This window comes from Macrobrachium nipponense, chromosome 2 (assembly GCF_015104395.2).
Source record: "Macrobrachium nipponense isolate FS-2020 chromosome 2, ASM1510439v2, whole genome shotgun sequence".
Lineage (NCBI taxonomy): Eukaryota > Metazoa > Arthropoda > Malacostraca > Decapoda > Palaemonidae > Macrobrachium > Macrobrachium nipponense.
The window spans coordinates 157489837-157511009 of NC_087201.1; the positions used below are offsets into that span (position 1 = coordinate 157489837).

Sequence of the window (21173 nt, forward strand, 5' to 3'; positions counted from 1 at the left end):
TACTGCGCTTGGATGACTAAAACAAGAGAAATAGTCTTGTTTAATAAATTCTATTCTGCAACGCCTGTATTGATTACAAAAATATTGTAGCTTCCTTTTAGTTCTCATCCGCTAAGTGAGTTTTAATTCCGCCAGATATATTTAAATGACATTCCAGAATATTTCTGGTCATCATCTAAAAGTCCCACTGTCGGTGAACAGATGAGGTGAACTGGAAATTTCTTTTAAGTTCGTAATACCCGAGTTCCTCTCTATCGTCTTCGTTTGTTGAGGCTTTTGTGATTTACTGTCTCTCAGTTGACGAGTCTTTCCGTCGAAGTTGGAATGTAAATTATCATATTTTATTTTATTTTATTTTTATTAGAGGAATGGTTTTGGCTTTTGTTGTCCCCCCCATTATTTCCTCATCCGAATATCGCAAAAAGCTTTCCACCTGCGTATTACCTTCACTTATTGATTAAAGTTGCTTACGATTCTTATGCTGGAGACTAAATTAATTATTCAGTCGTGTAATTCACTTCAAACGAAATGTACTTTATAGACCCCTGGCACCGCCGAGAGAACTGTATATCATCCTTTACAACCCCTTGAACAATTATTAATTCCTCGTTTTAGGAGACACCCCTACCCAACAGACGGAAAACTTTACTTAAGAGGGGGAGGGGGTGGGTGGGAGGGAGGGTGGGTGGAAGTTATGCAAATGTCTCCCACTCCCAAGCCTGCAAGGCAACGCTCATTCGAGTCACGGCCGAACAATGGGACGGTAAATAAACTCCGTCTGTGATGATGCATGTCTCGCCCCATCTGATCTTTGTATTGGCCATGATGTATTGTGTCAGTGGAATCGGAGCCTCCCATCTGCAAGCGTGTTCGGAATCGATTCGGCGACTTAAGCAGGTTTGTTCAGGCACGCAATTCAGGTCATCGGGACGCTGTCTCGGTGCTGCTTGTTGACCCGGCCAGAGCGGCGCGCGGCTGTGGTGGCAAGTGGGAGGCTTACTTTCTTTCGTGGGGTTTTTTTGTTTCCTCTGGGTGGCATAGGTCATATAGTAGGAGGTTTGGTCTCGTGTGTACCTCCCGGGAAGTACATCGTGGGTTGCATACAAGAAGGAATATACTAGAGTTCTACAAACAAATTTATATATATATTATATATATATATATATATATATAATATATATATATATTTTTTAAGAATATATATATATATATATATATATATATATATATATAATATTATATATATAATATATATAATATATGATATATAGATTTTGACATTTATGACATATGTATCATATTAATGTTCAATTATCTATTTTATTATCTATACTATATATTATATATATATTATATAATCTATCTATCTATATTAGTAATATAAATATATAAGTATGAACTGAATCACGAAAGTTAGGAACTTGATAAATCCATAAATAAAGATACATGCCACGAAGGAAAAATAAACGAAGGAGTAACTGCGAGACCTTTCGACGTTTCCACGTCCTTTACTAAGCAGAACTGACATACATGAGGGAAAAGACAAAACAAGAAGATTCGTATAACTGACAGATAGTGATTATAAAGAGATTAGTACCTAGAATCCGACACACCTGGAAGATGAGTAACCTTCCCAAACAAGCATAAACAATGGGTGAGCTTAAAAGTTTAAGATAACCATCTCAGATACAAGGACATGACAATTAAAGAATTATAGGTGACAGCTGTTCAGAACTTTGGAAAACAAAACAATATTCACAATACAGGTTAGACATACATTACAACGAAGATAACTCTAAGGGAGCTAATTTTTATTTAAGTCTGTAATTATATCTTTGAGGTCATTCATAAACATGAAAAAGGCCACGACTAACATTGAAATTACAATGAAAAGTTAGTTGTATTAAAGCAGATTCTAAAAGATTTCGTGATAAGACATCTCTTGACCTTGCAATTACTGAACTACCAACCCAATTTATTCTGTGGTTGTTTTCACTTTAATGAATGAATATTGCATTAGATGTTTGCCCAGTTTTTACAGAATATTTATGCTGGCTTAGCCTTACTTCTAGGCCCTTGCTAGACTGTCCGAGATAAAATGAGGGACAATCCATGCATGGAATTTTATATTTTATGTTGTTGCTTTCTCTGGGGCTATTTTTTATTAACATTTCTTTTAGTTTGTTATTATAGGAAAAAACATATATATAAACATACTATATATACTCATTTTTACTAGGGTATACGAATGTGTTTACAATTAGACATCACACATCTTGACAATCACGCCCACGCACACACACACACACACAAGACCATCTCTTAAATTGCAATTCAAGGATGAAACTTTCTTGCACAAAATTCCACACTCTCAAGAATTTTAGTTTTAATTCCTTTTTCACTGTGGTATTTTAGTCATTACTGTAACTGCAGCGTATTGTTAATTGCCATCAGAAAACCCTGTGAAGGTAGTTTCAAGATTAATTTCTTGATTGTTTAGCATCCCTAACATCTGTTTGCATAATATATACACTTGTGTACATGTACTTAATAGTAATGTGAATGTGATAGAATTACAGTAAAATTCTCACCAGTTTCCTCGTACTTTTAGGCGGATCTGATTATTTCTTTTTTCTGTTTTTTTTCTTTTTTGTAGATACAGTTTTGTTCTCGGGAGCTACTTGCAATCAAACAGCCTTCAGCTCTTTGACCGTTTGTAAAGCGTGTCGTTTAAATTTTTTACCTGTAGAGCTTGAAGTTCTGACCTGATGAATTTCTCGTCCCCTTTTTACCAGTAAGATTTGGAATTCACTGCCAACTTCCTTTTTTGTATTCTCATGAAGATATTCAATTCAGAAGGTCAGTTCATATGACCACGTTCTTTTTTTTTTCAAGTGGCGCCAAGTTACTTTCTAATTAATTTGCCCGATTTGGCATCTGCAGGAAGGGAAAGTAGGTGCAAAGGCTGTAATGCTCAGTTCTTGCAAAATTCATATGGTCTGACATTTAAAGGTAGAAATGTATCAAGTGTTCATTTTGATCATAGGACTGTAGTTTCATGATTTTAAACGACGTAAAACTTGCAGGAAAATTAAAAGAAATTATTGCTTTTTTAATTAAATTTAGCAAGAGTTAAAGAGTTAATTTTGATAATGGAACTGTAGTTTTACGATTTTAAACGGCGTAAAACTAGCGGGAAAATGAAATTTTTAAAATTCATATGCAATGTTCAACCTGGAACTCAGAATACTGTAAGTAGGACTGCCAAGACAGGTATTACTGTCATGCAAATGAAATGATGTTGCAAATGTAACCCATATTAAGAGCGTTGTTTATAAACGTTTATATTCTTATTGTTTAGATTTATGGATAACCTTTTTTCTACATGCTACTACCTTTTAATTCATGAACTCGAAAGGAACGCCAAGTTATAAAGATTTGTTTTATTTTCACTGATTCTCTTCAACAACAACGCAAACACACACACAAAAAAGTAAAAAATACGCCAAAGTTTCTTCAGCGCAATCAAGTTTTCTGTACAGTGTATAATGCTGTATGAAACTCTCAGCTACGGCCCATGAAACCTTCAATCATTGCCCGGTGGCTGCGTGTGTTATTGGCACTTATAGCGGTGCCAGACGGATGCTAATGGCTAACTTTATCCTTAAGTAAAATAAAAACTACCGATGCTAGAGGGCTGCAATTTGATATGTCTGGTGATTGGAGGGTGGATGATCAGCATACCAAGTTGCAGCCCTCTAGCCTTAGTAGTTTGTAAGATCTGAGGGCGGACAGAAAACAGCTATCTCAATAGTTTTCTTTTGCAGAAAACTAAAACGGTTAGATAGGGGGGTGGGGGGAGGGAGAGGGAAGGCAAGGTTCTGTGATAATTACGGTTAGGTCTTTACCCGTACTGCAACATTTGCCTAGGAATAACCGTTCCACGTATTAAGTTGTAAAGTGGTCATAACATTCCCCTCCCGTTTTCTGTCTAATTTTTTCCGAGTCTCCCCTTTTCCAATCTGGCATTCAACCCCAAAGCTGGAATCTTTCTATAGGTCCACGAAAGCCGCCGAGCAGACGGAGCGCGAGTACTAATTATTCAGCCGGATCGTTCAGACGATGATTGCAATCAAACATTGTTATTAAAGGCTTAAATAGACACAGAGGGGCGAGTAGTGAATCACTAAGACTCTTGATGTGATCAGGCAGTGTAAGGGTAAACAATCTTCTGTCTGCGTGCCGTGTGTTCGTGTTTTTTTTTTTTTTTTTTTTTTTTTTTTTTTTTTGAGAAAACATTTATGGGAATTATAAAAAAATTGCCTGCTATTTTCTTGGAAACTGCTGTCTTAGAAGAGTGACAGCTAACCTTTTTCGACAGTATCCTTTTGAAAACTTTATTAGATTAAGCTAAGAATAGTTAACTTACTTTTTTATCTATTTATTTATTAATTTGTTAACTAATCTCTTCTTTCTGTATTTCCTATTACCTTTGTCACGTCTTCCAAGTGAACACCATATTCTTTAAAAGTATGAATTTTAAGTTATTGGCCCCTGTTGTGGGCTTGTTCCCTAAGGCCTGTCCACACTAGGAAACATTGTTTGCAAACAATGCATCTTAGTATGGAGAGGCCTTTATGAATAAGGTTAATTTTCTGAATAATGATGAAAAAAGTTAATTACAAATCCAATATTTACTAACGAAAAGGAAAACACCAATTTTTTTCAATGTAAATTGATTTTCATTTCAGTCTTCACGTTTAAATCTCTGATAATGGCTTGCTGATTTTCCCCAGTTTAACCTGGGAGGGACATATAAGAGAATTAATTTCGTATATCTGCTTGTAGAATTCCAAGAGTTTTCCCAAAGACATAAAGGAGAATTAATTGTCTGTATTTGGTTGTAAATTTTCCCAGAGTTTTCCCCAAGGCATGTATGAGAATTAATTTACTATATTTGCTTGTAGATTTTCCCCGATTTTTCCCCAAGTATTATAAGAGAATTAATGCCCTGAATTTGTTTGTAAATTTTCAAAGTTTTCCCCAAGAAATTTAGGAAAATTAATTTCCTACATTTATTTGTAATCATTCTCAGTTTTCCCCAGAACACTTAAGAGAATTAAGAGAGGTTATACCCCAGTTTGGAAATACGAATAAAACCTCAGACTGGAATTGAGTTTTAATCTTGTTTGCGAGATAAGAAACAGGATGTTGTTAAGGTCTCCCTGCGATTTCTCGTTGGGTGGGTTCATGAACTTGAAAACATCAAATCAATTTCTCGGTCATTTCTAAGTCTTTTCTTTTCCTTTCATATTGGAGATGAGAGAGAGAGAGAGAGAGAGAGAGAAGAGGAAGCGAGAGAGAGAAGAGAAAGCTAGAGAAGGGGAGAGAGAGAGAGAGAGAGAAAGAGAGAGAGAGAAAGTATTTGCAATAATGCTTTGTTTATGTACATTTCAGTCTTCATCCACAAAGCATATTTTATTCTTAATTCTCTGAAGGTAAAAGATTTATGAATAAATAGGAAATAAACTCATGAAAAATTATATAATTCATTGAAGTACCCATATAAAGATTTTCAAATTAGTGGCATTTACATATGCAAATAAATTCCAGCCGTAATCATCTCGTAGGTGATTTGAATGTCAATAGGATAACTTTATCGTTTGTATTATACAAATTCTAATACTTCGTTGCTTGGCTATTTGCCGAACGGAAGGAAATAGAATATTTCAGCACACATGTTCACTCACTGCCATGCACTCCACGGAGGAGCAAATATGGAAATGCAATTCTTAATCAATTAGATTAATCTGGATCTGTTACATATTCTATTTCCTGAGGGACACGAGATTCGGACGATAACAATCATCCGAAGTCACCCTGATATCCAGCCGTCAACACGGATGATGGATTGGCTCTCACTTGCACAGCGATATCATGAATTTTATTGGCGTCTTGGGCATCGCAGTGTTTAATGAACGATGCTCATAAGGCCTAATGTTCCCTGTTGAGAAATACCATTGTCGACTCTACCGAGGTGAACATATTTCTGTGTGTGTGTTTTTTTTCCTGGACGCCATTACGAATTGAACCTATTAGGGACCACTTTTTATCAGAGAGAGAGAGAGAGAGAGAGAGAGAGAGAGAGAGAGAGAGAGAGAGAGAGGAGCGAGAGGAGCGAAGTAAAGAGAGGAGAGAAGAAAGAGAGAGAGAGAGAGAAGAGAGAGACGAGAGAGAGAGAGGAGGAGGGGGAGGAAAGGGAAACCTTACTTACCTTACCTTACAGACCTTACATCTTGTTCGGGTTGCCCCAGGTCCCTCAGTGTGAGGCACCTCTAATGTCTACCAGAGAGTTGCTAGTACATCTTCCGGTATATTTTGCATCTTCCAATCTTGGATGGTCTGGGATGCAGTTTAGATATTTGTCGAGCTTATTCTTAAACACATCTACGCTCACTCCTGATATATTCCTCAGATGAGCTGGCAACGCATTGAATAGACGCTGCATTATCGATGCTGGTGCGTAGTGGATTAATGTCCTGTGTGCTTTCCTTATTTTTCCTGGTATAGTTTTGGGCACTATTAATCTACCTCTGCTTGCTCTTTCTGATATTTTTAGTTCCATGATATTTTCTGCTATTCCTTCTATCTGTTTCCATGCCTGAATTATCATGTAGCGTTCTCTTCTCCTTTCTAGACTATATAATTTTAAGAATTGTAGTCTTTCCCAGTAGTCTAGGTCCTTAACTTCTTCTATTCTAGCTGTAAAGGACCTTTGTACACTCTCTATTTGTGCAATATCCTTTTGATAGTGTGGGTACCATATCATATTGCAATATTCAAGTGGACTACGAACATATGTTTTATAAAGCATAATCATGTGTTCAGCTGGTTCTTGTTTTGAAGTGCCGTAACAACATTCCCATTTTTGCTTTACATTTTGCCAACAGAGTTGCTATTTGATCATTGCATAACATGTTCCTATTCATCATCACACCAAGGTCTTTAACTGCTTCCTTATTTGTGATGGTCTCATTATTAGGTCCCTTATATGCATATAGCTTTCTTTCTCTGTCTCCATAATTTATTGATTCAAATTTATCAGAGTTAAATACCATCCTATTTACCTCTGCCCAATCATATACTTTGTTAAGGTCTCTTTGTAGAGCGTTCCTATCTTCATCACAAGTAATTTCTCTACTTATTCTTGTGTCATCTGCGAAACTACTCACTACCGAATCCTTCACATTATTGTCTATGTCTCAATCATAATAACAAACAGTATTGCAGCTAACACCGTACCTTGCGGCACACCGGATATTACCTTGACTTCATCCGATTTCTCGTCGTTTGCAATAACTATCTGTTTTCTGTTGTGTAAAAATTCTTTTAACCATCTTCCTACTTTATCCACGATATTGTGTTTTCTAATTTTCTTCGCTAATATATTATGGTCTACTTTATCAAAAGCTTTTGCAAAGTCTAAATAAACCACATCTGTTTCATTTCCGCTTTTCATATTTTTGAATATGTTCTCACGGTGGACTAACAGTTGGGTTGTACTTTTTCCGGGTACGAAACCATGTTGTCCTTTATTAAACAAATTATTTTTTATTAAAATGTTTCATAATATTTTTCTTCATTACCCTTTCATACACTTTCATAATATGTGATGTTAGACTCACAGGCCTATAATTACTTGCCTCTAGTCTTGATCCACTTTTGAAAGTAGGGGTAATATATGCTAATTGTGCTCATCATAAATCTTGCCTGTATCTACACTTTGTCTTAATAATATTGCAAGTGGCTTTGCGATAGAATGAACTACTTTCTTTAACAAAATAGCTGGAATTCCATCAGGCCCTGCAGCAGCTCCATTTTTAATTTCATTAATAGCCTGCACAATATCAGCTTCATTAATATCTATGTCAGCTAAATATTCACTATTTTCATCCCTTACTTCTATATCATTATCTTCATTATCTATTCTAGGGGTGAATTCTCTCTTATATCGTTCTGCCAGTATGTTGCAAAATTTCCTTTTTCTTTTTTTCATTCGTTAATCTCCCTTCAATTCTCAGAGGGCCTATTTCTATTCTTCTTTTATTCATCTTCTTCGCATATGAGTATAATAGTTTGGGGTTTTGCTTGATATTTAATAGGGTTTTTCTTCCAAGTCCCGTTTTTCATTTTCTTTTGATTGTATAATCTTTGTTCTGCATTTTCTATCTTACTTTTTAGTTCTATAACTTTCCATGCATTTTTTTCTTTTGCAAAGACCTTTTTTCCACTTTCTGATTTTCTGGAACAAGATCCTTCTGTCTCATGGTATGCATGAATGATGTTTACTTTTCTTCTTCGGTATATATTTTTCCACTATTTTCTCCAATATTTTATATAATATCTCCGTATTTACCCTTATGTCATCACTTACGAAAATGTTATCCCAATCTTTGTTTAATTCTTCATTAATTTCTGACCATTTTATATTTTTACTGTAGAAGTTGTATTTTCCATATCCTTCCCACTTTTTCATTTCTTGCTTATCTCTTTTTTCACTTGCTTTGGAATGAACTGTTAATTCTATGACATTATGGTCTGAAATATTCGCATTATAAACTATTATTTGTTCTTTAACATAATTCATCTCGTTCACAAATACTAGGTCTAAAGTATTTTCCTTTCTTGTTGGCAGGTGATTTATTTGTTGAATGTTGTATTCTAGTAGCATATCTAATATCTTTTCAAATTGCCTCTTATCTTCTGCACTACTATTACTCTCTTTTTTATATGTATAAGTACAACCACAATCTCCTATTCGTTCTTTCCATTCTACGAAAGGAAAGTTGAAGTCACCAGATAGGAGAATAGTCCAGTCCTTGTGATTTCTACATATATCATCCAATTTTTCAATTATTAAGTCAAACTCTTTAGTATTAGGAGGTCTATATATTACTATGTTCATCAATTTTTCAGATTCAAATTCTACCGCTATTAGTTCACATTCTGAGTTATATATTTCTCATATATTTTTCCTTGTTTTTTGTCTTTCCCATATATTGCGGTTCCCCCTTGATTCCTATTTTTTCTATCTGATCTATAAGTTTGGAACCCTTTTATTTGATCATCATTCCCAGTCTCTTGGGAATACCAGGTTTCACTTATATTCATTATATCTATTTTCTTTTTCATTGGGTTAGTTCTTCTAAGTACTCTATTTTTCTTTTTGAGTTACTCGTAACTCCAAACCCTGCGCATTCATCACTATGATGGTTTGCGTGTTTTTCTCCTTCATTTAATACTGGTAGTAATAAGGATTTTCCCATGTCTCTTTCCTGTTCTGGTATGTTGTTCTTTTTTTTTTTCATTTCCAGAAATTCTGACATTAAAAAATCCAACTTTTCCATAATATTTGATCTTCCTTCATCATAATTATTCATTTTGTGTCTGAATCTGCAATTTCTCCGTTTCTCTGCAATATCCTCTTGCATAATAAATACAGTTATTATCTCTTGAGTATAATTTCGGAGCTGATGCTTTGAAATTTTTTGCTGACACCTCTGCATATCTCATTGGTGGTTTGCTTTTCTCTTTTACCTGATATTCTTGATTCTCTCTTTATTTGTTTCTTTCTTATTTTGGATTTTATTACTTGGTTGGTTATTTATTTGATTATGATTCATGGCTACAGGTGCATATATTTGCATTTTTTGTCGAACTTACATCCTTTTCCTTCTTTAGGTTTTTACATATTTTTGGATGCAGATCTCTGCAATCATCCCCATATCCATCTAAGTATGCACATTTACCATATATTTCATAGTTTTGACATATCTTAGGATGTTTGTAGTAACATCTTTCTCCAAATCTGCAATTCCCTCTTTTCAAAAGGTTGCAGATTTTGTCTTTCTTGTCTATTTTTTCCTCTTTCCCGTCATTGTATAGATCTGGGTAGAGCCTCTTCGGGATTTGCTTTTCTGTTGTCATATCGTAATTTATTTCTTCGTAGGTATGCTGCTTTATTGCCTCATATGTAGTATCAATGAGTATCTCTGCATCCATACTTTTATCTTGTTCTTTGTTTTCCTTATTTTTTTCTGTCATTTCATTTTGTTTACTTCTCTTCCGTTTTCCTCTTCTTCTTTTTCTTCTTCTTCTTCCTCTTCCTCTTCTTCTTCTTCTAACTATTTGTACATTCAATCTTGATTTAATAACATTGTCTATCCATGATAGACATGTTGAACAAAAAAATTCTTGTATCTTTTCTCAAATCTTGTATTACCTCAGCACACTGTGGATGGGTCGGAATGTTGCATGCAGCACATTTTCTGATTAGGTTTTGTGGATTGACTATGCTATACCAAAACCTTACACAGTTTGCATGCTTTTGGCATTCTTTTTCCTAATGCATCAATTAGGATATTCACAAGATTCACCTTATTCATTTTCTTTGTCGGAATATGTTGGTTTATGTATATTTTCTTTATGAGTCTCTTGACCACTTGGATTTTATTTGGAACTTCTTCAATTATTTTCAAGATGTTTTCATTAGATTTGTTCCAGTTTGAAGGATTATATCCTTCTAATATATCTATGAATGCTTTTGTATCTTTTTGGTTAGGACTGTTGCTGATTTCATAGATGAGAAATGCCAGTTCCCTTCCTGCTACCTCATCGTATTGCGAATCTGCTAAACACGCCAAATTACGCCACCTCTTCCCGCAGTTGGAACTTACTGCCATCTTGTTCTGATTTATAGTATTACACTGATAAACTAACTTAGAAGACGCTTTATCCTACTATTTTCACACTAATCTTATCACCGATAGTTCACGAACACTTCTAGATATTTCTCAAATTCTAGTCGTATGTTAAACTTGTGATATCTGTTGATTAATCTGACTTCACGCGGGTACGTCTCACCAAGCAAGATGGCTACTTACGAGAGAGAGTGAGCGAGCGAACTGAGAGAGAGAGACGAAAGAGCGAACTGAGAGAGAGAGAAAAGTGAGATAGATATCGAGGAGAGAGAGAGAGAGAAAGAGAGAGAGCGAGAGCGAACTGAGAGAGAGAGAAGAGTGAGATATATATATATATATATATATATATATATATATAGAGAGAGAGAGAGAGAGAGAGAGAGAGAGAGAGAGAGAGAGATGCAAACGGATGTCTGTTCACAGTCGCCCGTTTAACTTTTCACGTGTTTGGCCTCGACTGTTTGATGCTGTATTTATCAACCCATTATTCTCTTTGGCAAACTGCAAATCGCCGCCAACCAGAATCGCTAATTCGAGAGAGAGAGAGAGAGAGAGAGAGAGAGAGAGAGAGAGAGAGAGAGAGAGAGAGCAGGGGGCTTTGTGTCCAAAATCGGGCAAATATTGGCGCTTCTTCAAGAGGAGTTTTCTCACATCCACTAAGGAACATCAAACGATGCAGATACACCCACTTGTATACCTGTGGCTTTTGCTGTTTTGAATGATATATTAGCCGGGGCTGGTTCGCGAGCGCGCTGCGTGGGGGAGTCAATTTTCATAGATATGAACGAAAGGCGATTTTATTTGTATGTGCGTATGTGTTTTTTGCGTGCATACCACCCAGAGAATGGTCAAAATAGCGTAAATGAAAACAGTTTTAGTAATGGCGTAAAGCAATGTATTTATATAATTTGTTAAAATAAAATTCTCCATTTTTCACAGAGAATATTAGCTTAAATAAAGACAGTTTTAGTAATGGTGTAATGCAACGTAATTATATAATTTGTTACAAAGAATTCCCTAATTTTCATACATATGACCGAAAGGCAATTTTGATTGTATGAGCGTATGTGTTTTTGCTTGCATGTTAACCCAGAGGTTGGTGATATTACCTTAAAAACAGTATTAGTCATGACATAACACAACGTATTTGCATTGCTCTGTTATGATAGGAACATTCTTCTTTGACATCTGTTCAATTGCAGGAAGGTCAGCAGGACTAACATAGAGACTATGACAGGTGCAGGTGTGAAGGTACTGCGTCAAGTATATCTGCGTTGAACCAGACCACTCGGCTGATTAACAGCTCACCTATGGCTGGTCCGAAGGATCAGATGTTTTTACTTGGTTAGAAACCAATTGGTTACTTAGGAACGGGACCTGCAACTTATCGTGGGATCCGAACTACATTATGTCGAGAAATGAATTTCTAACCACCAGAAATAAATTCCTCCGCATTGGTAGAGCGGCGAGCGAACTCGGGCTATAAAATCGGTAGGCGAGCACGCAAACCCACTCGTCCCATGAGGAACTACTGCAGAGAACGTGAAAGGGAATATTCAGAAAATGTCACACGATCTATGGCTGTGATAAAGGCAAAATGGAGTCATGAATTTACTCAAGTCAAAGAATCTAACTCCGTGAGTCAGATAATAGATCTACTTCTTCAAGAACCGTCAGCAATAAAACGTTACCAAGCACTAGACTGACATTTTACAAAGGCTATATCGGCTGAAATAATATTGAAAGATTGTCGTTTTTTCTATTTAGTTTAATAAATATGACGTCTTAGAGACATGTTCAGTCAGGTATTTTTTTTAAAGTATATTATCGGTATAGCTTGTACGCGCTGTCTAAAGACCATGAGAATGAGCGAACTTCATTTACCCCGAAAAAATATTTTTGTAATAACTTAGGAGAACATTTTCCATGTGTTTTATTTCATTTTGAAGAAGCGCCCAAATAAGAGGGTGCCATCAAACGCCATTATTATTTACAAGAGGGCAAAATTATTAAGCGAATGAGTATTGCTGTAGCAGTTTCTCTCTGTGTTGGATATGGCGTTGGACATCCAGCTGTAGGACATCAGAAGATAATATTATTCCAGGACATCCTTCAGTAAGACATAAGAAGACAATTTATTCTGCTATTTGACTATTCTCTGTATCATCTGAGTGGAGATTATGGATGAGATTTGTTTGGGTGTCTGCATTCATGTTTGTGTAATATGTGTGAGACTGGCCCCCTGATGTATGTATGTGTATGTATATATATATATATATATATATATATATATATATATATATATATATATATTTGTGTGCTTTTAAATACACACACACACACACACACACACACATATATATATATATATATATATATATATATATATATATATATATATATATATATTACATTGTTTGTCTGTGTATGTGTGGGTCTTTTTCAGTTAATACATTCTGAATTTCATATTCTTTTGCCTTATGAAATCTTATGGTATTGTTGATCTAAGAGCTTTGTTTAACAATACCATAAGATTTCACCAAGCAAAAGAAAATTAAATTTTAATATATTTATATATATATATATATTATATAATATATATATATATATATATATATATTGTCTCCAGTGTCAGAAGGAAAAATTCCAGGAAAATTCTGGAAAGGGCTTTGGTAGATGTTTCCAGGAGTTAATGTCGTCCCTTTCTTTTCCCGTCGGATCTAGGAGAGAAATCCCATAATCCCGCGGTAACGGTAATCGCAGAAGATAACAGTAACAGTGAGAATGGGGGCGGGGGTGAGGGGGGAAAAAGGGGGGGGGGAGACGGAAGCAACCGCTGCCGTAGGATCCTAATGTTAAAAAGTGGCCGCGGAGGCATCCTGGAAGGACACTCAGGAACCTAACAGGCGTCATACAGGAGGTCGTTAACATTTAGCTTGTGAAGCTTTTACGGCTTAAAGGGAGTTCCGCAGGAGCCCTTCCTTCTCCCCCTCTCTTAATGCCCATGTATGGATTTTCTCCTTTTTTTTGTGTTTTTTATTCTTCGTTTTTGTTTTTATTGGTGATGGTTCTCTCTTAGTCACCCCGCGACTGACCCCTGGCTCTCAGCTCAGGGCGCGTCGCTTATCCATACGTAGTGTTGTGGTTGTTTTCAAAATTCGCATTAAACTTTTTTCCTCCCTTCTTCTCTGTGCTTTTGTATTTTCCTGGCAGAATGCCGTGGTGTCCTTTGAATACTTGTTGGTATTAACTTCCACTGATGACTTACGTTCTGAGGTTTTCTAGTTTTATTGTTCTATGAAGTTTTAGGTTAAAGTTATAAGAGTACTATTTAGTTTGTGTGTGTGTAGGCTTGTGTAAGTGTATATGTAAATATGTATAGAGAGGCTTTATACGTCATCTTCGTTCATCTCGGCGCTGATGGACCTCGGGGGTCGCAGTGCTTGGCCTATTACTTAAATCACACATTCCATTCCATTCCAGTCCATTCCTTTCCATTCCATTCCTCTCAGGATATTTAGAAAGTTCTCTTTCACTCTTACTTTTGTTTTCTAGTTGTAGTTTATCGTAACTGACCTCGGTTTAACTTACCTTACGTTTTTCGATAAGATTTTGAGACGTAGATTTTTCTTTCTGCAACTAAACCATTGTGTTGACCGTGATTTAACTAGCCTTACGTTTTAAGATTTTCAAACGCTGATTTTCCTTTCTGCAACTAAACCATTGTGTTGACCATGATTTAACTTTCCTTGCGTTTTTCGATAAGATTTTGAAGCTCACTTAGATTTACCCCTCTGAAACCAAACTATTGTTCTGGGCTTCGAGGAATTAATCTGATGACCTCAGAAACCAAACATCTGATGGTGTGTACCCAAGTCGTAAGGAGAAATTCATGCGCATTTTGCGCTGTGGAGACATTCATGGTGATATCACGGTCGGATGAATATTACGAGCAACAATGGCCTACATCCACCCACCAGAGTTTCTTTAAATTTATTAACCTTTTTAGCTGAAGCAGTCGCGTCCTTTTGATTTTAAGTGAGGCGAAATTCATTCGTTGTTCGCTAAATGGTTGTTAAGTCGTGGTATGCATTGTTCTTGTTCAATGTTCTCTCTATTTGACGATATGCTACCTTGACAATAGGGAATGCTATAACATGAGTCTTAGAGAAATGTAGTCCAAAGAGGACAAAGGAAGATCAGAAACTTTCCTGGAAGAGGTCGTAGAATGAAGCGTTTGATATCGAGGTGCCCCTTTGAAAAGGAAAAGAGATTCCTGATACTCCAGCAATTAGAAATGTAGTCTTCCACATGAGGGAGATTGAAATGGGTAGACAGACTCTGTTCTGATTTCATTACAACGATACCCTTTATAAAGGGAGAGTGGAATCATGCCTCTTGCATAATACTGTTCACAAGTTTGATTCGAAAATTCGCGACGTACGAGTAGTTCCGTTGTGGATTTGTATATGTGTGTGTTTTCAATTTTTTTAAAGATGGGTTATCTTCCTGACCAAATTAGATTGCTTTTTAGAATATGCTGTGGTACTACGTATATGTTATTAGCTTCATTGACCGTGATCAGGGCTTTCGTTAGTTGGATGATTTGATATCAAATGTCTACACAAAAGTCCTCAGATGTTTTCAGCGACCTGCAGGGTTTCAAGTTAGTATGTGAGTGACCTCTCTCTCTCTCTCTCTCTCTCTCTCTCTCTCTCTCTCTCTGTGCGTTAATTAATTGATTGATTTCAAATTCAGCGTCTGCTTAAAAGTTGTCAGATGTTTGCAACGGCTTATGGGAGACCTTCTTGGATATCAAGTCAGTATGTGAGCAGCTCTCTCTCTCTCTCTCTCTCTCTCTCTCTCTCTCTCTCTCTCATTTGCGGGATCCAGAAACCGTGTATAGGCAGATCGACAGCCCAATTCGACATTCATTACAACTAACACCAAACAGCGCTCGGCTCTTGCCAGATACCAACGGGGCCAGTCCCGAATTTCTCGCCACAGCCTTAAATGGAGAGAAGACAGCAACCAGACCTTGTGAGATTATACGTGCATCCTTTTGTGTACCGTTGTTCTTCTTGTATACATGTTCAGTGCCTTCTTTTTTATGCCCTCTTTTTTTTTTTTTTTTTTTTTTTTTTTTTTTTTTTTTTTTTTTACACCGCTGTTCTCTTCATTCTCCCATTCTGCGAATGTGGCGGTTGAGACGGAGTTACTAAAAGCTGAGATTTCTCTTGAATGGTGTTTGTTTATTTATTTATTTATTTGCTTATTTATTTATTTATTTTATTTTATTTACACTGTTGTTCTCTTTTAATTCTCCGATTCTGCGAATATGGCGGTTGAGACGGAGTTACTAAAAGCTGACATTTGTCTTGTATAGTTTTTTTATAGTGCGAGTGTGTGTGTGTGTGTGTGTGCGTACGTGTGTTTACAGAGCGAGTATACATCAACAACAGAGACTGCTGTTATATTTTACACATGCATGTGGCGAATAACAATTGATTTCATGGTGTCATTTCAGTTCATCGGCAAGTTGCAAAATATTCCGGAATTGTTAGGCGGTGTTAATGTGCGTTAAATTCATGGACAAGTCACAGGTTCCGGAATCGTAACTGGGAATACAAAGGAATTGTTTTGGGAATAGTCCAATGATTTAAGTATAATAGGAATTGCCACCTATGGGTTGAGAATGCGAGAAATTATAATGATGCTAATAATGATATTAAGAGAATGCGAGAAATTATTTCAGCAGTGGGTTTACTACACGGTCGGTTGTTTTATATTGATGCTAATAATGATATTAATGGAACTGAACCAACACATATCAATTATTGACTCAAGGGTTCACCGTACTGCCTGTTACTGCTTTCCAATATATTGCATTTATTATTCGCTGTCAAAAGGCACCTTCATCCATGTTCAACAAAGATACGAAAAAGTAGGATGATTAGACAAATTAACATAATTTCAATTAATTTCCCCATAGATAAACTTAACTGTTCATAGTTTAACAATCAAAATTGGTAAGGAAAATGAAGCTAAGTCTTTGAAAGTTACTAAGGAGGGTCATGTTAACTTGAAACCATTATTTTCGTTTTATTAACCTATTGTATTTGACAGTTTTATTATATGAACCTATTGTATTTTATAGTTTTGTTATATGAACCTGTTGTATTTTATAGCTTTATTATATGAACCTATTGTATTTTATACTGTGCAAAATCAGTTTAACTTTGTTTCTCATGAGATCAGTTCTCCCAATTAGACGCATTTAAAATGTATTTGCGATTGATGCCGCTAGAAGCCACACCTCGAGAATAAATTAGAACTGTCGGTGCACCGATTAAGGTCATTTCGAGCCGTTAAAAGGAAGCAGGAGCCAAGTGCTCTCCAGCATTCAGCGCGATCTCCCAAAAACGGCGCTGAGCGAGCAGTTTTAGGGGGAGGGGGCGGTGGATCCCTCTCCTCCCCTTTCCCCCTACCATCCTCCCCTCCCTGTTAATGGGGCAATCGTGAGCAAGCTGCGTGTACTGGATAGTTTGTGTGTTAGTCACTGCCTCCTGTTATGGTAATCGACATCCACTGCCGGAGAAAGCAAGAATTGTGGGGGGGGGGGGGGGGGGGTTGGAAGGCTGGGGCTATAATTGCATTTAAATCCCCGAATCGTATAATCGTATTTTTTTCTAATGCTCGTTTTTATCCCTCGGTTTTCTTTTCGTTTTGCCTTGCCTTGGATTACTCGTTGCCCTGTGCGAATGGATGAAACGGAGGACATTGCAAGAAGGAATAAATGAGCAAGAATGTTAAACGTTTGTTATCACTCTCGTATTTTGTTAATAACACGAGAGTTTAGCTGTTTGTGAAAGATTGAAATTACTTTTAGTATAAATTAGATATGTAGGATTAAATGTGCTTTCACTATAAATTAAGTATTACTTGTAGTCAAAGTCCAAAGAAGAGGTATTCCGTGGACCTTGAATGTTGTATTCAGGTCGTTCCAAAGTGATGCTTGCTGATAGAGGAACCTGTGGAATTTGGGACCAGTGTCAGTCACAGATAGAAATTTTCGATAATGCATTTCAAGCGTGCCGGGTTCCAAAATGAGTTCTATAAATTTTAGATATCCTTTCGAAAATGTAGGAATGCAGTTCGACGCTGCGAATTTAACGTTAAATATTCGGCTAGTATTTCTGCTGAAATGTTAAATTGCGTGTTCCTGTGCTGTTAACCCATCCTGGTTGTCACCCACTACGGTCGGCAGACTACCAGTTACTTAATTTACTCTTATGATAACAGAGCCATAGTTCGAGTTGCTTTGTGAACTTATCTGTCCATACTCTTTCAGGACTTTATCGTGTATGCTGTTTCCCTTTCTCTCTCTCTCTCTCTCTCTCTATATATATATATATGTGTGTGTGTGTGTGTATAGTACGTCTCTTGATATATGTATAAGTGTGTTCAAATCTACAAATGGAAAGATCATACGTTTTTTTTTCTATGTCCTTCAGACAAGTAAAGGTACTCCATGAAGTTCTAAGCATGTAAATGTGGAAATACTTGGGATGCATTGACAGTCATTGGCACTGGCTAAGTGATAGGAAGAAATGTTTTAATATTGTCAGTCGATCAAGTAATACAGATTAACGCAATTTAGGTGTTACGATAAACCGTTTAGCGAGTTATGCTGTTGAGAATATAGCACATCCTACTTCAAGAAGCTATATATCAAAGAAGCAACAACCGAAAATAACCTACACTTGACCCCGGAGTGACTCGAACACCCAGCCTTCTGATCTGGAGTCAGACGCGCTACCATTGCGCCACGGGGCCGCTATTGACGGAGGGTAAGGCCCGTCCTACATTCGGCTGGTCCTCCCCCAAAAGTCCGGAAATTGTAGCGGTGGTCAGCTATGAGTTTTTCGAAATATTTTTGATACATTTTATGATGTGATGTTTGAGTGTATGAATAAATCCATGATGTAAACCGAGTTGCGTTGTCAACTTATCTGTCCATACTATTTCAGGACTTTATCATGTAAGCTGCCCCTCTCTCTCTCTCTCTCTCTCTCGTGTTTATATTAAGAATCTATGAATGTGAAAAATTTGAACGACTGATTGCGAATATTTTTATCATTCATATGCCTAAGTTTATTTATCATTCTTATGCCTAAGTTTATTACGAATTAATTCATTTTTACGGTTAAGGAGGAAAGATGCAGTAAGACAAGGACCATTAACACATTTATTCTTGGTAAAGAAAGACTTTTTCCTTCGACCTGTATTGGATTATTGTGTTCTTTACGTTTTCTTCCTATTATTATTATCATTATCATCCTTATTCTCTAATATTCTTATTGTTCGTGCATTATGATAAATTATGCAAAAAGAAAACTTCGAAAATTACGATACCCGTACCTGAAATAATAGAGCAAAAAAAAAAAAAAAAAACTAATATGAGAAAATGACATTAAAAGGAGCAGAATGCATAGAATGATACTGGCATAATTAAGTAGCAATTGAAGCATACGCGAAACTGAATGAAGGCCCGAAATATATGCTGGTTAATTGTCAACGAGGGCTTAGGGAATCAGATTTGTGTGCAGTAAATCTCGAGGGTCGCTGTCAGAGAAGCAGTTATACTGGCGTGGATTTGCATGTCAGATTAACTTTGTTGTTCAAGAGTCAGAGTACATTATACAATAATGGGCCCTGAGAAATATGGAGATGGCAGCAGCGCCTTAATTATTAAGACAAAGTAGATGGGTGGTGAATATTTTAGACTATTTGTGAGTTTAAGGGAATGATAAAAACTAAACATATCGTAATCCGCTTTTTATATCCTTCTACGTCGATCCGATATTTGAATATCATATGCTCATACTACTTAATCAGTTCTATAATTACAAAGTGCTAAAGGAATTTTCTCTAAGATTTAGGCCTAGTACGCAGGCTCTAGGCCTATCGGCGTAATTTTATGAAAATATATGGCCAACCAGCCGTTTACATTTAAGCTTAATTCTTTAAAAAGTAACGTTTCTCTCAGTGACAACAAATTATTTGAATTTATTACGAAAATAAGTGAGACAAGTATAGGGGTCTTGTTTGTTTACGTAGCCTTTGTGTATTCAAAGTCACTCGATCTAAGTCTAACATAATGAATTAATGTAGTCTCAAAAATGAAGACATAGGAAATTCAAGAATTATCTTTATTCAGAAAATTTTCAGTAAAATGTAATGTATTCATGTGGTCTTCTTAAGGAGAGAATTGGACAAGTTTAAGTATTAAGGGGTGAATCTGTGTATCAGTGTGCGCGTGTATGTGTGTGATGTGTATGTGTATGTGTGGCAGTGATTCCATCCATCTCCGTTTTTCATTGTGCTACACCTTGAGAATCAGATCGGATAGGAACCTTCCCTATAGGATACCCCCCCCCCCTTCTCTCTCTCTCTCTCTCTCTCTCTCTCTCTCTCTCTCTCTCCTCACCTTTCTCTCAGCAGTGAGTCCATCTTTGTTCCAGCATCAGTATTCCAGAGCAGGAGTCGTAACCTATGGTCATGGGAGTGACCTACCTGAAGGTATGCTTTGTTGAGGGAATGGAGGATGAGATGGGGGAGAAAGAATGGTGATGGGGGGGGGATAAGGGGAGATAAGGGGGAAAAGGGAAAGGGGGTTCCGTGGTAGGGGAGACAATGGACAAGAGGTAAACGGCGGCACCAAGTGTTTAAGAGGCTGGTGATATATACTTTTTTCTTTTCATTTTTCTTTTTTTCTTTTACATTCGGTGACCCGTTGAAGGAAGGATGAAAGGAGGTGAAAGGAAGCCAGCATTCGTACTTTGACTTGTAAATCTTGGATCAACAGTGCGTCAAACCCTCTACGCATAAGTCGTTCTTCTATCAAGCAAGCATTCTCGGCCATCCAGGATATTAAAGGCGTTCCTTCCAATGTTTTCTGGATATCTCATATCTCTTCCTCCTAATACTTCTGAATCATATACCTTTTCAACAACTTATTCTCCCCACATGCCCAAGTGATACTCAAACTCTTGGACCTATATTCTTTCACCCACGTCTGCTTCTCTCCAATACTTGTACATATTTTTTCATTCTCTTATCCGATGTCTAAAAATATTTCTTTAGACGTTGCTCGTATTTGTCAGGTTAACGAGTGCAACTTGAAGGTAAAATAATTAAAAGCTGATGAGGCATACTTCGAAGACTCTCTCTCTCTCTCTCTCTCTCTCTCTCTCTCTCTCTCTCTCTCCGGTAAGCATTTGGAAGACAAGCAAATGCAGTACAACCTCAGAGTTGTTATGAATTCGATCCATAAGCATTTTCTTCTGGATTTGTTTGTCAAATGCTTTTACAACTAGGTTAAATATAGTCTCTTTGTGTAATGAAAAAAAA

At 36.6% G+C, this 21173-nt stretch overlaps 1 protein-coding gene and 1 non-coding gene across 2 annotated transcripts in view; one reads left to right on the forward strand and one right to left on the reverse strand.

The window, feature by feature from the left end:
- LOC135221552 (uncharacterized) overlaps positions 1–21173 on the forward strand; it is a 355894-nt gene that overhangs the window by 29615 nt on the left and 305106 nt on the right. The gene's annotated exons all lie outside the window — the stretch shown is intronic.
- Trnaw-cca (transfer RNA tryptophan (anticodon CCA)) lies at positions 18525–18596 on the reverse strand. Its single transcript has one exon. It is a non-coding gene; the product is annotated as a tRNA-Trp (tRNA).